Here is a 20,423-nt window from a genome sequence, read left to right on the forward strand (position 1 = left end):
TTCATAAACAAGACAGTGGCACTTTGAGCTGAGTCTGGTCTGAGCACAGGAATGAATGATTTTAGTTATTTTTCCTATACCTAGCAAAGTGTCTGACCACATGGTGAGCTTTCAAAAGACATTTACTGACTAAATTATTATGAAAGGCACATATAAGGAAGCACATGTAGTTTGATGGGGCTGGGATGTGGTGAGAAGGGAGATATTTTGCTGCCTGTGACTCTGTACAATCATAAGCTGCACCATTTTTCCATCAATGATTGACCACATATACAATAGTGGTCCTACTATGGCTTAATATGGGTAATGTTACCCCAGAATCCATGTGTTGAAGGTTTGATTCCCAGGTGACAGTATTGGAATGTGGTGGAACCATTAGGAGGTGGGGTCTTGTGAGAGGGCTTTAGGTCATTGGAGGCATGCCCTTGAAGGGGATTGTGGGACTCTGGCCTCTTCCTCTTACATTTTGTTTTCACTGGCTCATGATACGAGCAGATTGTTCTGCCACACACTGCCCAACATTGCCATCCAGCAACGGCCCCCCTCAGAGGCCCACATCAATGGGACCACCTGCTCTTGGACCAGAACCTCCAAAACTGTGAGCCAAAATAATCCTTTTCTCTTTGTAAATTAATTATCTCAGGTATTTTGTTATAGTAATACAAAGTTGACTAACACAAATCCCATGAGATTATAGTTTGCACAATAATGAAATTGCCTAATTACATATTTCTCATAACATATCCCTGTTGTTATACAATGCATGAATGTGTTTTAATTTGACCTCCTTGAATGTGTTTTTTTACTTTTATTTATTTACTTTTAATTTGTTCTTTTTAGTAATACATGACAGTAGAATCTATTCTGATATATTTATAATATTTGTACAGCATGGAATATATCTTATTCTAATTAGGATCCCAGTCTTGTGTGTGTACACAATGGTAAAATTCATTATGGTGTATTCCTATATGTACTTAGGAAAGTTGTGGTTTTTTAAAATGTGGTAAATGTACAACAGAAAATTTCTGCTCTTAACCATTTTAAGTATTTGATTCCATGATATTAATTGCATTCCATGATATTGTGCAAACGTCACCACTGTTTCCAAAAATTTTTCATCACCCCCCACCCCCCAAAAATCCCCCAAAACTCTGTAACCTTGAAGTAACAACTCCCCATTCTTCCCTCCCTCCTAGCTCCTGGTGGCCTCTGCTCTGCTGTCTATGAATTTACCAGTTCTAGATATTTCATGTAAGTGGATCACACAATATTTATCTTTTTCACCCCTTCCTTTTTGGTTATCAGGTGGAAGTACAAGAGGGTGTTGAGACATTTTCTGCTTAAGACTGACTTCAGGCTTTATTTATGCTGTGTTGTACTATCTTGTGACTGTTTGATTTCAAAGTAAAATGAAGTGTCTCTCATTAGAATATCAGCCTCACTTCTCCCATGGTTGTGGTATACACATTCTGTTGCATAGTCATGGGTAGTCATGAATGCCCACATCTCTCTTCCTAGACTGTAAACTCTGGGCAGGCAGATGCTTCACTTTCATGTGTCTTGACAGTCCATGACACAGCTATATTTGCTAAATAGATGCATAAGTCAACACAGGAAATACAAGAAGACATCTTTGCTGGAGAGGTTTAACAGCAGGGACCCACAAGAATTGGTCCTCAGACCAAAGGCATCTAGAGGTTTTGGGTGATGAAAAAAGGAAGCACATAGGGAAATACATAGAGCTCAGAATGACCTAAAAGTCATCTAGGCAATGAAATAATAAGGCACTAAGAAAAGCCCCGAGCATATCTCACAAGGCAGGACATTGACAGGTGAGGTCAACAAGGACAAATGTCAATGGTGTGACTGATTAGAATATCTGGTACATTTCGATGACGTCTGCTGCTGGCTGGAACCTTGTATGTAGTGTCCATTTTCTTTGTGGCAACTTTGTGATGTCAGTACTCTTTACCATCTTTTAAGTTATGAAGTTGAATGTTAGACTGAGTTACCCACTCCAACTCATAAGCCCTAGTACGTGGCTGAGCTGGGATTGGAATCAAGGAGTGTCTGCCCACAGAGCTCAGGTTTTTTTCCCCTCATGAGTGGAAGTGTGAGGTGGGAAGAGAGACTGAGAAAATGACTGCTAAAGAATGAGATTAGTAAAGCATCATGAACACATTTCTTGAAGACATAGCTCCAAAGTACTCAGAGGGTCCCAAGAAATATTGAATACCATAGTGAAAGGGATTAGGGAAAGTAAACCAAAAGAGAAAACCTCGTTCTGCCCCCAGCAAAGCTAGAAGAATGATTATGAGCAAACCCTCCCACTGGAGCTGGGAGGGCTTGTGTTAGAACCTACCCTACATGGTCCTTGTTACCCTGTAGAGAGAAGAGGCACATATTCTTAAAAATATTTCTGAAGCCCAAAGTAGATCAGCTACTTCTCTTCCTTTTAGGTCAACCAAGATAACAAAATAGCAAGGAAATTTTATCAATTTGTTACAAAATGCACAGCAGGCATTTACCCTCAGATGCTTTAAAAAACAGAGATATTTGTACTTAGAGTCTATTAGTTGCTGTAGAGTAACGTTTGCTAGAGTGTTTTTTTTTTTTTTTTTCCATCAGGAATCACATTTTTTGTTGCACTATCAGTCTCTCCCAATATCATTTTTAAAGGCAAGTCATAAAACGTTTTTCTCTTTTGTGGCAGCAAGGAGAAAAACTTTATTAGGGGAAAAGTAATGCAGTTTGAAAGAGTCCTGTAAACTCAAAATCTGTTTAGAGCACTTAATTCTGAGCTTTATGAGGCAACTGTGTCTTTCTTTGCAAATAAGCACACAGCTCTGCAGCGCACATGGCAGCAGAAAGAGTGTTAAATGTGGGTGGTTGGGCTGTGTTGATTTCATGGCAGAGCAGAACATTTGGAAGGGGAGGTTGGTAGTAAAGTCCACCTTCCCTGTTGCAGGGACTCACAAAGCTGCAGAACTGAGAACAAGGAACCTAAGTGGGGTTGGTTGTTTAAGGACTTCCTTTTGAAGCAGGCATAGAAGGTATCTGTGCTCAAGAATAGACGTATCTCCACCTCTCTCTGTTCCCTTTCCCCTGACCTTGTTTCAAATGAGTAAAAACTGATGGTGATTTTGACTTGTTCTTCCATTCACCTACCAAAGAACCTTAAAGTATCCCCTAAACAATTAAAGAGTAATCTACAGCCATTACAGAAAACATGGGAAATATAGAAAATTGGAAGTGAGGAAGAAAGCAATTAACCATCGTCCTGTCATTCAGAAAAAATAACCATTTTTTAACTTTATTTTTTGCATATTTAAACCTTATGTACTACAATCATATTATATATAAGAAATTACGTGTACTGATTTAAATCTCAAATTTTGTGATTATGAAAAGTGATCCTTAAAAAAGCTTGAAAAAAATAAAAGTATAAAGAAAAAATAACTATATAGAATTTCACCAGCCAGAGATAAAAGCTATTGTTCTATTTTATTTTATTGTAGTATATAGTCTTTTCTATGCATTTTTAAATGTGTTTTGTTGCAAAGCTTAAAATGTAGCAAATGCAGGGACATTTGTAACTGTTAGGTGGAGAATGATAAGAGGGATTGAACAAGATGATATCTGCCATAGACTAGTGTTTTATTTAGTTTTTACCAATGAAAAAATAAAACTCTGAGACTTAGGTCATTCAATACAAGTTTTAAAGTTCCAGAAAATCATTACTTGAGTTCTTTGGCAATGAAAATGGTTATTATGTTGCTCTATAAAGCTCTACTTTTATGGAAGAAGAAAGAAAAAATACTTTAGTGATTCTCCCAGCACAGCATCTTAACCATGTAAATAGTTTAGCTATTATTAGAGCAAGTGCTGGAATAGAATAATATAGGTTATTTTAAGTGGTTATCAAACATGGCAAAAGCTTTTATTTGAACTCTGGGATAAAGAACAGAATTCAACATGTACAACCAGAAGAGTGAGAAATTATACTCCCTCTATGTATGATGTATCAAAGTGCATTCTACTATCATGTATAATTAGAATAAATTTTAAAAAAGAATGGAATTCAAGAACAGATGTTTTGGGCTCCGGGGAATATTGGAAAAGCCATGGAGGGGAACACTGCTGGGCCAGTCTTAGAATGTGAAATCCATCTGAGCACATGAACAGCCATTCTTCATTTTGAGACCCATCTGAGTAATGGAAATCATTTTGTACCACAATTGACCCACCTTTGAGTTCTTAAATAGAAATCTTCTTTTGATTTCTGGAGTATGTTGTTAAGTGATTTCTTTTTCTATAGGAGAATATGTAGAATTATATTTTGCCTTTACATTGGAGAAAAAAGTTGGGCGAGTATAAAATTCTTGGTTAAAAACCTACCTCTTCAAAATAGTAATTGTAAAATAGTTTTAAAAGCTACAATTCTTATGTGAATTGTTAATGGTAAATCAACTGAGTAAGTTTAAGATTTCTTTGCCATTCTTTATCTTCAGAATATACAGATATTTCTTTATTTATGAGAAGGTCAAAATCTGTTATGGTTTAGATGTGTGGGATCCCCCAAAACTCATGTGTGAGACAATTCAAGAAAGTTTAGAGGAGAAGTGATTGGGTTATAAGAGCCTCCACCCAACCAGTGAATTAATCACTTGATGGTATTAACTGTGGTAACTGAAGGCAGGTAGGATGTGGCTGGAGGAGGTGGGTTATAGGGTCATGACTTTGGGCATATATTTTGTATCTAGTGAGTGGAGTCTCTGTCTCTGCTTTCTGATCATCATGTGAGCTGCTTACCTCCACCCATACTCTTCTACCATGATGGTCTGCCTCACCCAGACCCCAAGGAATGGAGACTACTATCTATGAATTTAGACCTACAACACGATGAGCTCCCAAGCAAACTTTTCCTCTTCTAAAATTGTTCTTGTCAGGTCTTTTAGTCACAACAACAACAAAAAAGCTGACCAAAACAATGTCCCAATGAGCCCATCATAAATTGAAAATATTTTAAGTTGAAAATGCATTTAGTATACTTAACTTACTGAACACCTGGATTAGCAACACAGTCCACTGCAGAATATCAGTTGTTTCCCCTCCTGATGGCATGGTTGACTGGGATTCATGGCTACCACTATCCATGTGCTATGAGAGAATATCCTACAACATAGTGCTTACCTGAGAGATCAAAATTCAAAATTCAAAGAATGGTTTGGATATAAGATCAAAATTTCAAGTTCAAAGTACAGTTGTGCATACTATTTTGCCACCATCATAAATTCAGAAAATTGTAAGCTGGGGACCATTTATATATCCCTAAGGAGCTACAGTAAAAAATTTGATTGAATTCAAAGAAATTTTGAATACCAATATTCTTTGTGTGGTGAACATTTTCATGTTCAATGAAGTTCTTTAGTTTCTGATTGTGCATGATTTTAGTGGTTATTGTTGTTTGGAAATTATCTACTTGTTCCCCATAAGATGCAAACATTATCTCCATTTAACAGAAAAGGAGAGAGAGACTGAATGATTTATGTAAGCTCATGAGTGAGGGAGCAACATTGGTGCTCATGGCTTCTCATGCTGAGAGACTAAGTCTTCCAGCTCTACTTTGGCTCTCTAAAATCAACCTAGGGGACAATAGGCAGAATTTATCTGCCTGGTATCCAGTGCTTCTTCTTCCAAGAAACAGAACCCCATATTTTCTATGGAAAGTTTATTTTTGATTTAATCTCTAAATAGGTAAAATATGCATGCTTTAGAAATCAAAATTTTTTACAAAAGTATTTTGGAGAAGTTTATATCCTTGTCTTCATCCTGTTATCACCACCCTCTCTGTGGGCAACCATTAGTTAATGTTTGTATTTCTTGGAAAAATAAGAAAACGTGTGTGTATGCTCATTCTTTTAATTCTCTTTTAAAAGACAAGAAACTCTATATAACATTGCTTCCTTTTATTTACCTTAGCAGTATATTCTAGAAGTCACTCCATATTAATTCACAGAAATCTTGATTCTGCTTTATGGCTGTGTGGTTCTCCATGTGTATCATGGGGTATTTAATCAGTCCTTTGATGAAAATATTTGAGTTTCCAGACATTTGCTATTATAAATGACACAGCCACAAATAACCTTGACCATAAGTTGGTATTTTCAGGGTCTTTGTCATTGCATCTTATGTGCAAAAGTTCTCTGTTGTACAGAATCTCATGATTAGCTTTTCTCAATCCAGTTTTACTTCCTTTAGAGTAGAAGTAAATTCCTTTCATATACTGATGTTAGGTTGATATCAGTTTAGATTTCAGCATTTTTGCCCTTTTTTTGTAAGTACAGGTAATTCTTTCCTTTCATACATAATATATTCTTGAAAATATGTACAAGGGTTTAATGTGGGAAAGCCAGACAATAGACTTATTTAATATAAAGAAGGTAGGAGTTCCATTCTTAGAATGGTAGAAAGTTATAAAATTCCTAATTATACCTCAGTTCTTTAAACACAGTCATTTATGATTTATTGCCAACATTCAGTACATGTTCTTTAATTGTGTTCTTTTTCTTCACAATTAATTGAACACACAATTGACCTAAGTCCAATGAGAATCTGATTAAGGAGAAAGATTCTCTGTCTTCAGGCTGCCTAGTGATTTTCATCTTTGTTTCAATTGTATTAAGTTTTATATGACCTATATGTCTTATCCCTTGCATCAGCACTTTCATTTTTCTGTTTCCTACTCATTTTTATAGAATACAAGGACAAGATACTATAAACATCCAAATGATTGCACAGATTTGCTGGACTGAAACAGAACAATGAGCCCTCAGGTGACCACTGTGTGATAGCTTATATTGATCATTCCTTGGGTGTTGGATGAAAATCAGATTTTAGCATATTCAAAGAGGTTTGGAGCAATAATATATAATGTGTGAACATACAGACAGTTGGAAGGCAAGCTTGTGAAAAGTGAGGCACCTCTGTGTTTAGTCAACTGAGAGAGGCTGCATGGGAGGCTGCTGTGTCAATGCCATTTACAACTGAACAATAAAAGTGCTGGGAAGAATGTGTGGGCAGTCTTCAAATTAGGACCTAAAGTGAACACAACTTGCATTACAAAGTTGGTTGTGTGATATGAAGAACTAATTCTCTCCCTCATGACTCTCTTACCTTTTCCTCCCATCCCAACATATTCCTGGATTGTACATGAATCCTGAGAGGGCTCTGGGGAGAGGACTGTTGATAGGAGTGAATTAAAACAGTGTCTGATTCAGAGGCTTTTCTGTTCTTGGGCCAGCCCATGCCCCACATGTCCCATTCACTTGAGTTTTTATAAGGCAAGTGATTAAATTTCTGTATCTTTTTTTTTTTTTTTTGGTACCACCCCCAGACATTTTTATTTTTTATTTTGAGACAGGGTCTCACTAAGTTGCTCAGGGCCTCACTAAGTTGCTGAGGCTGGCTTTGAACTCATGAACCTCCTGCCTCAGCCTCCTGTGCCACTGGAATTACTGGTATGTGCCACCTACCCAGATGATCTCTGCATTTTGGGTGTTTAGCCTATGAATGGCATTGAAATGTACAGAATTAACTGTGAATGGTGTTTAAAGAGCAATTCTGTCAGCTTTAGAAAGCCTAGAGGGGATGTCTTGATTCTTGAATCCCTGCTGACTTCATGGAAGAAATATGTGACCCCGCAACAGGGTGACAGGAAATTCTGCAGGGAAAGGAGAGTTTTCGAGGTACACAAAATGAAACTGCAAGCCAGGGTCAAGGTCTGGGATCTGAGACTGAAAAATATCAAATGAAATGAAAAGGAGGGTTCTGGATCAGGCCAAAGATGAACCCTAAGAGTGAAGGTGGGTTCAAATCTGGATGCCGAAAGGTACTAGGAAATGAGATGGTTCAGATTATGTTATGTGCATGTATGAATATGGCATAATGGATTCTACCATTATGTATAATTATAATACAACAATAAAAAAATCCCTAGATGTGGAGAAAGAGAGCTTGACATCAAACTACAAGTTTAAAACAGGGAACAGGAACAAGGATGAACTGCTGTTTATAGAGGAGTGTTCCAGAAGGTGTGGCTCAGAGACTGAAACATAGCTGTGCAACCCACATACCTGCTTTCTAAAAGACACACATGTAAGATAAGAGCTGCTCTGTGGTTTGGATCTTAAATGTCCTCCAAAGCCTTATGTGTTAAAGGCTTGGTCACCAGCTTATGGTGCTGTTGGGAGATGGTGGAATCTTTAGAAAGTGGGACCTAGTGGGAGGAAGTTAAGTCACTGGGGGCATGCCCTTGAAGGAGATATTGGAACCCAGACCCTTTTTTGTTTACATTCCAACCACCATGCAGTGAAAAGTTTTTTCCACCATGGGTTCCTGTCATGATGTTCTGCCTCACCACAGGTCCAAAAGCACTGGAACCAAATGACCAAGAATGGAAACCACAAGCCAAAATAAATCTCGCCTCCTTTCAAGTTGATTTTCTCAGGCATTTAGTCACAACAACAGAAAACTGGCTGAAACAATTAAATAGAAAAGCAAACCCAGCTATCCCACTCCTCGGCCTATACCCAAAGGACTTAAAATCAGCATACTACAGAGATACAGCCACATCAATGTTCATAGCTGCTCAATTCACAATAGCCAGACTATGGACCCAACCTAGATGTCCTTCAATTGATGAATGGATAGAGAAACTGTGGTATATATATATATACAATGGAATATTACTCATCCATAAAGAATAATAAAATTATGGCATTTGCAGGCAAATGGATGAAATTGGAGAATATCATGCTAAGTGAGATAAGCCAATCTAAAAAATCCAAAAGACAAATGATCTCACTGATAAGCGGATAATGACACTTAATGGGGGGTGGGAGGGGGGCAAGAATGGAGGAAGGAGGGACTGTATAGAGGGAAAAGAGAGGTGGGAGGGGTGGGGGGGAAGGAAAAAAATAACGGAATGAATCAAACATCATTACCCTATTACTCTATGTAAATGTATGGATATGCAAATGGTAAGCTGTTACTCCATGTACAAACAGAGAAACAACATTATCCCATTTGTTTACAGTAAAAAATAAATAAAAATAAATAAAAAAAAAAGCAAGAGGAGGAAAAAAACAGATGTATGTGATGAATGACTACCATGAATATTTTAGAAGAATGGCTTTCTGCTCTTCCATAAAGCCACTTTGGTGCTCTGAGGTGAATGGGAGTGTACCTTCAGTGTTCCAAGTCAAGGAAAGCCTGGGGAGGGGGCTAGGCTCAGGGGAAGATGACTTGCAATGGTAGCTAGTGCTCCCCTTCCCCATTGGCCCTCAACAGTTCTCCTTTGATCAGTTTACATAAAAGGGGGAGGGTCTGCATAAAATTTCATGTAAAAGCTTCTGTTGTGTTAGTTTTCTGTGGCGTCTGGAACAAGTTGCCACAAACTTGACTGAAAACACCAGAAATTTATTATTTTATAGTTTTGGAGACCAGGTCTGAAATTGAGGTATGTTCATCCCCTGGGAGTCTCTAGGGGAGAATTCATGCCAGCTTCTGGTGACTGTCTGGGTTCCTTGGCTTGTGGCTACTTCCCTCTGCTCAACTTGGCATTACTGTCTCTATTCGTCTCATTTCCCTCTCTCTTATAAGGACACTTAACAGTATATTTAAAGTTCATAGGAATAATTCAGGATAATGCCTTCATCTCAAGATCTTTAATTGATATATCTGCAAAAAATATTTTTTCCAAATAAGGTAACATTCACAAATTCTAGAGCTTATCACATGGACCTATCTTTTTTTAGGGAGTGGAGGGCACCATTCAGCACCTTATATGCCTCTTAAAATGTCTGATTTTTGAATGATAAATCTGAAAGAATTGGTTAAAAAAAAAAGGAACAGAAAGAGCTTCTACTTTTTGGAGGGGTGTATAAAATATTACAATTGTGCTATAACTTGATGTTTAGATAGCAGGGTCAATTATCCTGGTTCTGTGGGTTCTGCATCCATGAGTTCAACCAACGTCACATGGAAAATATTCAGAAAGAAAATTGTGGCCAAACAGAATATGTACAATTTTTTTTGTCATTATTCCTTAAACAATGGAATATAACAGCTATTTGTATAGCACTTACATTGTATTAGGTATTATAACTATTCTGGAAATGATTTAAAATATATAGAAGGATGTGTTTAGGTTATGTACAAAATACCATTCTATATTACATGAGAAACTAAGGCATCAGGGGATTTGGGTATGGAGTGGGAATGAACTCCCCATAGATATAGAGGACTGACTTAGGTAAAACAGTCAGGGAAAGTGATATGAGGAGCACAAGAGGGGTAGAATTCATCCAGGGACTGAATTCAGGGGCTGAATGTGTGGAGATTTCTTGGGACTATTGGCTTTGTTACAGCTCCGTTAGTGAAGGGACATTCTGTTCCACTCAGTCCCTTTGTCTCTCCACACTGATGTTTTTGAAGGTCAGATAGGGCTTGCTTGGATATGGCTTGGTTCTTTAACAAAACCTAGGCTTTATGGATACAGTAAAAGGAATAGTTAAGAATGACCCAATCCCCATGTACATGTAACTAGTACATTAAGGTCAACAGATTGTATAACAAAGATAAGTGTGATATAACCAGTAGGATTCTGATTTATTCCTCATTCTCTTTGTACTAAGGAATAAGTGAAAATCTTTCTGTATGTCTGAAGGAATAGTCCTTGTTGTGTCCTGTTTTCTCTGCTGTATAATAGCTCTTTTTCCTTTTGTGATTAAGAAGTAATTTGTAGGGAAAGACTTTGATACCATGATTTAGTCAGTTTTTTTTTTCCCTGCTGTGACAAAAGGTCCTGACAAGAACAATTTTAAGGAGGAAAAGTTTATTTGGGGGCTCACAGTTTCAGAGGTCTCAGTCCCTAGTTGGCCAACTCCGTTCCTCAGGGCCTGAGGGGAGTCAAAACATTATGGCAGAAGTGTGTGGCAGAGGAAAGCAGATGGGGACAAGGTGCCAGGAAACAGAGAGAGAGAGAGAGAGAGAGAGAGAGAGAGAGAGATTCCCCTCACAACAACATACGAAATATATATACTCCATGGTCACTCCCCCAGTGACTCCCTTCTCTAGCCACGCCCCACTAGCCACAAAATACCCTTATGAGGAGATTAATGCACTGATTAGGTTAAATCTCATATAATCCAATCATTTTACCTCTAAACTTTCTTGCATTGTCTCAAACATGAGCTTTGGGGGGACACCAATATCTAAACCATAACACACTATATAAATATCCTATTTTTTATTAAACTTTTCCTTCCTACATTTAACATACATTGGTGGCTTTGGCCTGAATTTGTGCTACTATGGTTGTTAAAATGGAGTTTAAATAATCCTATCATCCCTTCAATTTCTTTTTATCAGAGACAATGATCCCTTCTTTCATGTTTACTTGTTCATTTCATTTTCATACTTATTTTCTGTATAGGCTCATGGTTTCTTCTTCTTTTTGGTACCAAGGAGTGAACCCAGCAACACCCCCAGCCCCCTTTTTAAAATTTTTTTATCTTACAGGGTCTCGCTAAGTTGCTTAGCCTCGCTGAGTTGCTTAGCCTCGCTAAGTTGTTGAGGCTGCCTTTGAACTTGGGATCTTCCTGCATCAACCTCCCAAGCCTCTGGGATTACAGGCGTGTGCCACCATGCCTGGCTGTTTTTATTTGGTTTTTATGTTTAAATCACTCCAAATTTAGCCAGTGGTAACCCCTTCAAGTTGACCCCATGTCCTCTTAATATGTTTCCCTTGCCACATCCTGGAATTGACCTTTTCTCCAAGGAGCTCAGGCACTTTTAGTATTCACAAAGGCTTTTATAAACTAAGGCCTGGAGGAGACACTTCCCCCCATCTCATGTATACTCTCTAATTTATTTTTTTAAATGAGTCTAATAGAAGAAAAAGCAGGCCCAAATCTATATCATGTCGGCTTATGAGTGGACTTTAACAAGACTCCTAAAGCACAAGAAGGGAAATCAAGAATCAACAGGTGGGATAGAATCAAACTAAAAAGCTTCCTCACAGCAAAGGAAACAAAAATATGAAGAGAGAGCCTACAGAATGAGAGAAAAATCTTTGCCATCGGTACCTCAAATAGAGCATTAATCTCCAGGAGATGTAAATAACTCAAAAAACTTAATGCCAAAACAAAACAAAATAAAAACAACCAAATAACCCAATCAACAAATGGGCAAAGGAACTAAACAGGCACTTTACAGAAAGAGAAATATGATTGGTTAACAAATACATGAAAAAATGTTCAACATCTCTAGCAATTAGAGAAATGCAAATTAAAAATACACTAGATTTCATCCCACTTCAGTTAGAATGGCAATTATCAAGAATACAAGCAACAATACATGTCGGCAAGGATGTGGGTAAAAATGTATACTCATACATTGCTGGTGGGACTGCAAATTGATGCAAACACTCTGGAAATCAGTATGGAGATTCCTCAGAAAAACTTGGAACTGAACCACCATTTGACCCAGTTATCCCACTCCTTAGTATATATCCAAAGGACTTAAAATCAGTATACTATAGTGACACTGCCGCATCAATGTTTGTAGCAACTCAATTCACAATAGCTAAACTATGGAATCAGCCTAGGTGCCCTTCAACAGAAGAATGGATAAAGACAGTGTGGTATATATTTACAATGGAATATTCCTCAGCCATAAAGAGAAATGAAATCATGGTATTTGCTGGTAAATGGATGGAACAGGAGACTATCATGCTAAGTGAAATAAGCTGAATGTTCTCTCTGATATGTTGGTGCTAAAATACAATGGTGGGGGATGTGTGTGTGTAAGAATAGAAGTACTTCAGATTAGACAAAGGGGAATGAAGGGAAGGGAGGGGGAGTGGGAATAGGAAAGATAGTAGAATGAATTGGACATTACTTTCCTATGTTTATATATGAATACACAACCAATGTAATTCCACATCACGTACAACCAGAATACTGGCAAGTTGTACTCCAGATATGTATAATACGTCAAAATACATTTTACTGTTGTGTACAACTAAAAAGAACAAATTTAAAAAATCTATTATAGGACCTGAATTTGGGTCCTCTAGCAGCTGACCCTGAGCTAAGAATTCAAGGATGAACTATTAACTTAGAGGAGAAAGGGTGCTGCTTAGTGAAGAGGTGGTAAGATGGGAAGGGTACTATCAGGCTGGCTCCCAAACTGGCTACCACACCTTGCAAAATGTTGCAAAATCCACAGTTCAGAACTATTCTGCTCAGGTACAAGGAAGCTGGGGTATTTATACCCCACATCTGTCAGATTTTGGTCCAGAGTTGCTGTGAGTTTTGGGGAAGAGAAAGAAGGGAGACTGATAGGTGCCCCTATAGTATGGAAAATATCTGGAGGTCAGTCTGGCTTGCCCAGGCATGGTGAGGGTATGGGCATGGACAGCTTTGACCATAGGTACAGATATGACCAGGGAAAGATGGTAATCCTGATAGAGAAACAAAGAAATGCTTTGGGCTGTCTGAATAAAGGTGGTCTGAGAGGCCTGGAGGTTTCCTAAATTGGGGTGGGAGAGAGTGCATTTTAGATAAGGAGCCCTCAGGACTTCCTGCACAAAGACCGCCCTGGTTTGGCCATTTCTATTCCATCGTTTCCTCCTCAGAAATTCCCCACAAGTTTGTCCTCATCCACTCTTGGCTGCATTACTTTATACATACTTGTACTTCTGGGCAGACTTCAAAAGGGGCTGGTGGTGCTGGGTGCAGTAGCACATGCCTGTTATCCCAGTGGTTTGGGAGGCTAAGGCAGGAGGATTGCAAGTTCAAAGCCAGCCTCAGCAACTTAGTGAGACCCTGTCTCAAATAAAAAATAAAAGGGGCTGGGGCTGTGGGTCAGTTATTAAGTACCCTTGGATTCAATCCTCAGTAACAAAAAAGATGGGGGGAGTGAGGGGTGTGGAGAGGTTACTATTATTGGCTGGAAAATAGGAGGAGAGGGGAAGAAAAGTCAGCTTTTATTCCTCATCTTTCTCCACAAGTTTTATTGGTACATTATAGTGGTACATAATAGTAGGATTTAATGTTACATATTTGTACATGCACATAATATAACAATGTAATTTGGCCAATATCTCGCACTAACACTTCTCCTTCCCTCCACTCTTTCTTACCCTCTGGTCCCTTTCCTCCGTTTTACTGATGTCCCTTCGATTTTCATGAGATCTCCCTACAGCTCTCAGCCTTCCTTTTCTTTTTTCCTGTCTAACTTCCACATATGAGAGAAAATACATGACCCTTGACCTTCTGAGTTTGACTTATTTCACTCAACTTGATGGTCTCTAATTCCATCCATTTTCCTGCAAATGACATGATTTCATTTTTCTTTATGGCTGAATAAGTCTATTGTGCATATATACATTTTCTTTATTCATTCGTCTGTCGATGGACACCTAGGCTGATTCCATCGTGCTGTTATAAACATGGTATGATTTATCATTGTAGTATGCTGACTTTAATTCTTTAGGATAAATCTTGAGGAGTGGTATGACTGGGTCATATGATTTCTCACCTTTTTACTGATCTCAGGTTCAACACTTCATAAGCCCAATATTTATATTCCAAATTTGGCCACCTTTTTCACTTTCATTGCTTCACACTAGCTCTGGTTGCCATGATGTCTCATGTGGGTTTATTGCACCTCCTGCTTGGTGCCTTCTTCCAACTTTGCCCTCTGTTCTCCACACAGACAGGCAAGTGTGGAGTCATGCTATTGCCTTGTTCAGAACTTACAGTGCCTTTTTTTTTTTAACATTGAGAAAATTCAAGAGTCCTTGCTGTGGCCTGAATAGCCCATGCAACCTGGCATCTGGCCTGTGACTGTTTCTCTGATCCCTTCTTCTAAAACTCATTTCCTCCTTTATTCTGCTTGCTGATTCTGAACCACAGTGGTGGCTCTTTTTCTGTGCTGGACTTTGTACTGCTGTTCCTTCTGCTTGAAATGATTTTCCACTGCAAGTTATATAGTTCTCTCCCTTTTTCTCAGGACTTGGCTCTGATATCACCTTCTTCCCAACCTCCCAACCCATTCACCACTCTATACTTTCTGCCTGATGTTGTTTTAAATGTCTACGGAAATAAATGAAGACCACTCAAATGAGAATAAGCAAAGGCTGCTCATTCAGAGCTTGCTGTAGCAAAGCAGGCAGCCACCATCCCTTGTATTTGGTAGCGACACAAAGGCAGGTAGAGAAGAGGGAAACTTCACAGTGGAAAAAAGGAAGGCTGCAGGTGGGCAGTGACTGGAACCTGTTGTCCTGGGGAAGACGAAGGTGTGCTCACTAGAAGTGGGTCATTCTTTGTGACTGGTTAGGGTTGGAGGCTGTCAGTTACTAATCAAGTACTGGTCACTTTGGATTGTTTGGTACATGGCTTATTCCTTGTCTTCTTGGACTGGTTAGTACAGACAGAAGTCTGACTTTCTGGACTGGTTACTATAGATAGTAGGTTGGTTTCCTTGACTGGTTCAATTTTCATGTAGAGTTTGGTGTGTATATTCATTCTCTCAGCACTTATGGCTTACCAGATGTAATATTTATTTATTTGTTAGTTGATTATTGCCTGGCTCACAAGAGAAAAGGAGCCTGGTGAAGGTAGGGGTCTGGTCTTGTTACTTGCTGTATTGTCATCTTCCCTAACTGTACGAGGCACATGGTCATACCCAGTGAGTGCATATTGTCTGAGAATTGATGATGCCTATGCCTTCCTTCATTTAGGTTTCTAGACGCAAAACTGAATGAGGCAACTTTCTATTCCATTTCTTTTTCACTCTTTTTGGGGCTGTTTACCTCTCTGGCATTTTAGAGTAGGCTATCACCTGAAGAATCCTGGGTTTTGGATGGAGGGGTAAATATTAAATGCCTACAGAATCTGGGTAGGTAAAAAAAATGAGCCAGCCAGACTCTATCTTGTGGAAAGAAGGTTAAATTTTGCTCAGAACTGAACAACATGCAGAATGTAGCCTCTTTATAGAGCATATGACTTATTTTTTGAGAGTCTAGCACCCTGGAGTTTTATGTAAATACTTCCAATATTTGAATGTTTGCCACTAGTGAAATACTATGTATTAGTGGTGGGGGGAGCAAAATGTTTCTGAGATCACCATATAGTCCTCTGGTGGCCAGGGTTGGCTTCTGCTCTGCATGGTGTCTTGGGATCCACTTTGGACATTTCTTTGTGTCTCCATTCTCCTTGCTTTCCTTGGCCTCCCCCAGGATCAAGATAGTATATCTCAGGAGAGGAAAGTTGATGTGAGCCTCTGAGTCCCAGCCATTAGATACCGCAAACTGGGTCTTAGGAGACCAGCTGCCTTCCAAATGATTCCTTCATTAGGAGTCATCTTAGATTGGAGCAGGGTGATTGCACACGGCCGTTTTGCCATTGAGCTGATTGTAAGTGCAGCTGCAGGAGCCAGCGCTCCCTGATTAGAACTGAGATTCTGAAGCCAGATGAATTAATAATGAGGTGATGGGCAACTGGAGAGACTGACAGTGCTCTTGTTTATGTAAAGAGAAGTTGTAGGTGCTTTCACTTTAAAAAAGAATTTACTTCCCTGAACTTTAAAGCACTAATTGGTGCTTGGAGTAATTAAACGTATTTTTCCAGAGTACAACACTTCAGGAAAATCCTTTTCCTAAGCACCATTCATTATAGTTTGCACTGGATTAAAAGGTAAGACTTCTGGGTCACGCACATTATAAAACAGGAGAGGAAAGAGTGGGTAGGAGTCATTGGATGTTATCTTCAGAGTTATCGCTTAAGAGCCCAACAAAAATTATATTCAAAATGAATTTTTCCCCTCTGATTCCAGGAAAACACCAAAATGCAAACCACCTAGATTGGTATTATTTAAGAAGTTATTATCCCTGATTAAACCTAAGCACAACAAAAGAGCTATCCAGTTTTTTTCAGAAATGAGATATAAACTATAGTTATAAGTTGTAGTTGTAAGGCTAGTATTTTGCCAAATTTTGTGGTGGTAGCAAAACCCATATTTATTTTAAATTGCTTACATTTTCACTCCTCCAGCCTGATTGAGCTAATTAGAACCCATAGGGAATTATGTGTGTAATGGCGGGAACTGTGGAAGTATAAATATGCAATGCAATTAGCTCCTGCTCTTTTTGTGCATGTGATGCAATCTTGGAGCTCATGGGCTTGCAAAAGGCTTGGAACAATAGGAACCATTGATACTCAAGCTGCTAGGGGAGTCCATAATTATGTTATAATATCTTGCCAGCCTCTTGCATGCATGAAGGTAGAATGGAATATGAGTAAATAAAATCCAGCAATTTTCTCCATCCATAATTCTTTATATCAATAGCATATTTTCTCTGTTCTCTCTCCTTTTTTCCCCAAAGAAGATAGAAACTTACTTGCTTGAACATTTTATGTTCTATCAAAGGACTTCATCTCCATGGGAATAAATTGGATTTGCAATTAGTTAAATGAAAGGTTTTCTTGGTATTATTACAAGTGGAAAAACACTATTCTACAATGCCCTCTGTCTATCATATGCAGATTTCCTTGACTTTGCTAACTATTGTGTTAGTTCATATCAGGAGATACTTGAATTTTGTCATTTATTCCTTACTTTGTTAGGACTGTACCCAGGCTAGTCTGATTTCTCAGGCCTGTGACCTTTGTAGTTTCACCAGCATTCTACTATATAAAGAAGAAAAATAAAAATTTCACTAATTTTAATTTTTCTTTACTTAGAATGACAATAAATAGTAAAAGACACAGGTAAAGAGAGACAGAGAGATCATAGAACAGAGGGATAAGCTTTATATTTTAGACTTTACCATCATTTTCCCCCTGATTTTTGAATAAGGGGCCCCATATTTGCATGTTGCACTGGGCCTCATAAATTATGTAGCTTGCTTTGTGCCCAAATAAAAGGAATTCAGAGATTCATTCCATCATTCAGCAACCACTTACTGATTACCTACTCTGTGTACACTCTTAGGAGCAGGAGATGTAAAAAATGAAGGAATTGGGTGGTGGGTGTTGCACTTAGCACCTTGCTGTGAGACAAATATCTATGGTTAGTTCTTGGAGTTGCTGGGCCTTTGGAAATCATGGTCCAAATCAAGGAGCAGGATTGAATTCCCAGTTACATTTGGTGTTGAGAGGAGTTAGGAAAGAATGCTACTTCTTATTGCACCTGAGTATTTGACTTTGTAAGGTACTATATTATTTAAAATAAAAAAATCATTTATATTTGTTAAGAATGCTTAAGATCTATTCTTGTCACTGTGTTATACAATGTCTGTAAGACACTTCAGAGATACTTCATTAACATGAGAACACATAATTAGCAGTAGCATTGCAGAGGCTGGAGTCTTCCTCATTCTTTGCCCCAATTTACTTAGGTATGAGGGTCCTCCAGCAGTTATCTTTACAGATGTGAGATAGTGTCTATATTATGGTGGTGGGCATCAAAACTGGGATGAAACCCATATCATTGGATTTAAAATCTGTTCCACTCTATCCAGTCTTTGACAACTATTCCTTCTGTCTAGTAACTAGTATTAGGAAACTGAGAAGAGAGAGTATTTTGCAGAACATTTTACTTTTCATTTCATAAAGATTATTTTAAAGAGCAAATTCTACTCATACATCCAAATTATAACTTGTTTTATGAAAATACAACTTCTCCCTTCACTATGGCCCTGACTAGGAATACCTGTGGTCTGAGCTGCCCTTGTGGTGTGGCGTGAGCATAGATTTTGTGCTTAGGCTTGGGTGGAATCTGAGTCCATCTTTGCAGAGCCATCCGACTTTTTAACTGTAATGAGCCTCTTTGAGCCTTAACCTTCTCATCTGTAGAATGGAAATGGTGATCTGCTCCACAGTGATATCAGAGGAGGGCTTATGACCCAAAATTGTAGAACCTCAACATACGCTGATGCGCAGTGAATGCTACTTCCTTCTCTTGAAAGACAAAACATTTTTCCCCATGTTTTCCATCTCTTAAGGTTATTAACATGTGAAATCAATCACTTGATACCAATGGGTTATTTTATCTGTGTTACTTGAGAAATATCTGTTCTTTCAGACAAGTGCTACATTGATAAACAGAGATAATGATGGTTTTTCAAATTTAGTATTTTATTTCTTTGTTCATTTTCTATTCCAAAAGTAAAATCCCACAGTACTAAAATTTTTGGCAGTGGTGGTAGGGAGGCATTGGAGTCATAGAGCTGAATGATTTTAAAATTTTAAGCCCTTTTGGAGATCATCATAACAGCTTATGCATAGAGAGGGCTTTACTCTGGGTCAGGCACTATTCTGAGCACTTTTTTGAGTTTGGTAAAATCTCACAAAGAAGTCTTTGAGGGAAGACTGTGATTGTCTGTACTTCACAGATAAGAAAAATGAAGCATAGAGTTAAGTAACTTATCCAAGTTCACCTTGGCTGGCTCAGCACCACACCCTAACCACTATGCTAACTGACCTTAATTATGATACTTTCCATATTCCCAAATTTACCAAGGAGACCCACAAAGAATAACTGAGTTCCCCAGGATCATCTAGCAATTTAAATGCAGGGTCAGGACTGGGACCCAGGATTCTGACTCTCAGTCCCAAGCTCACTACACTGCACCCAGAATTACTGGCAGGACAGGCTCACAAGAGGCTCAAGCTGAGAACGATCTGCGCTAGATAATAATATTTCTATTTCTGTGCCTTCATTAAAGATGCATGATTTTTTTGTAATTCTTTCCTTTAACAGTAATTGCTATGTTTTGTCTTTCAGGAACCTGGGCAGGAGGAGATAAGCCAACATATTTGCCTGTTGAACCTACAGTTAAAAATAATTTTAAGGAACATGGGGCTATTTCAGAAACATCAGTGGACATTTTAACTCGTGCTTTTTTATATTACTTGGTTCAAATATTGAGGAACTACCTATAGGTAGAATGGAAAAGAGAGCAGAAGAAGATGAGCCAAATGGTGTCCACTAGTTTCATGGAAAATACCAGGGGTTATTCTGTGAAGGTAGGTGCAGATGAAATTTGGAGGTTGACCCAAATTAGCCATTGACTGTACTCACACTTTTCCAGGAGGAATTTGGTATATGTGCAGTGAGATTAGTAAACCAGTTTGGTAATCTATAATGCAGCACGTGAAAATAAAGAGGAAGAATAGAAGCCTGCTAAAGGGTCAGCACTGCCACTGTGGTTGAGGAAACTCTTGCGTTTGAATGTTCTGGACATTGTGACAAGAGAGAGACATTCTAGTTAACCAAAAGGAGGGAACATAGCAATGCAGTTTAGGGGAGGCAAAATTTATTTGAAAAAAGAATTCAAAAAGTGTTTT

At 38.5% G+C, this 20,423-nt stretch overlaps 1 long non-coding RNA gene across 1 annotated transcript; it reads left to right on the top strand.

The window, feature by feature from the left end:
* The first annotated feature begins 1,170 nt into the window (after window positions 1–1,170).
* LOC306658597 lies at window positions 1,171–19,961 on the top strand. The gene is made up of 3 exons (XR_013763098.1): window positions 1,171–1,254; window positions 6,762–6,839; window positions 19,861–19,961. It is a non-coding gene; the product is annotated as an uncharacterized lncRNA (long non-coding RNA).
* The last annotated feature ends 462 nt before the right edge of the window (window positions 19,962–20,423 follow it).

The sequence above is a fragment of the Sciurus vulgaris genome (genome assembly GCF_902686455.1).
Source record: "Sciurus vulgaris genome assembly, chromosome: 3".
Lineage (NCBI taxonomy): Eukaryota > Metazoa > Chordata > Mammalia > Rodentia > Sciuridae > Sciurus > Sciurus vulgaris.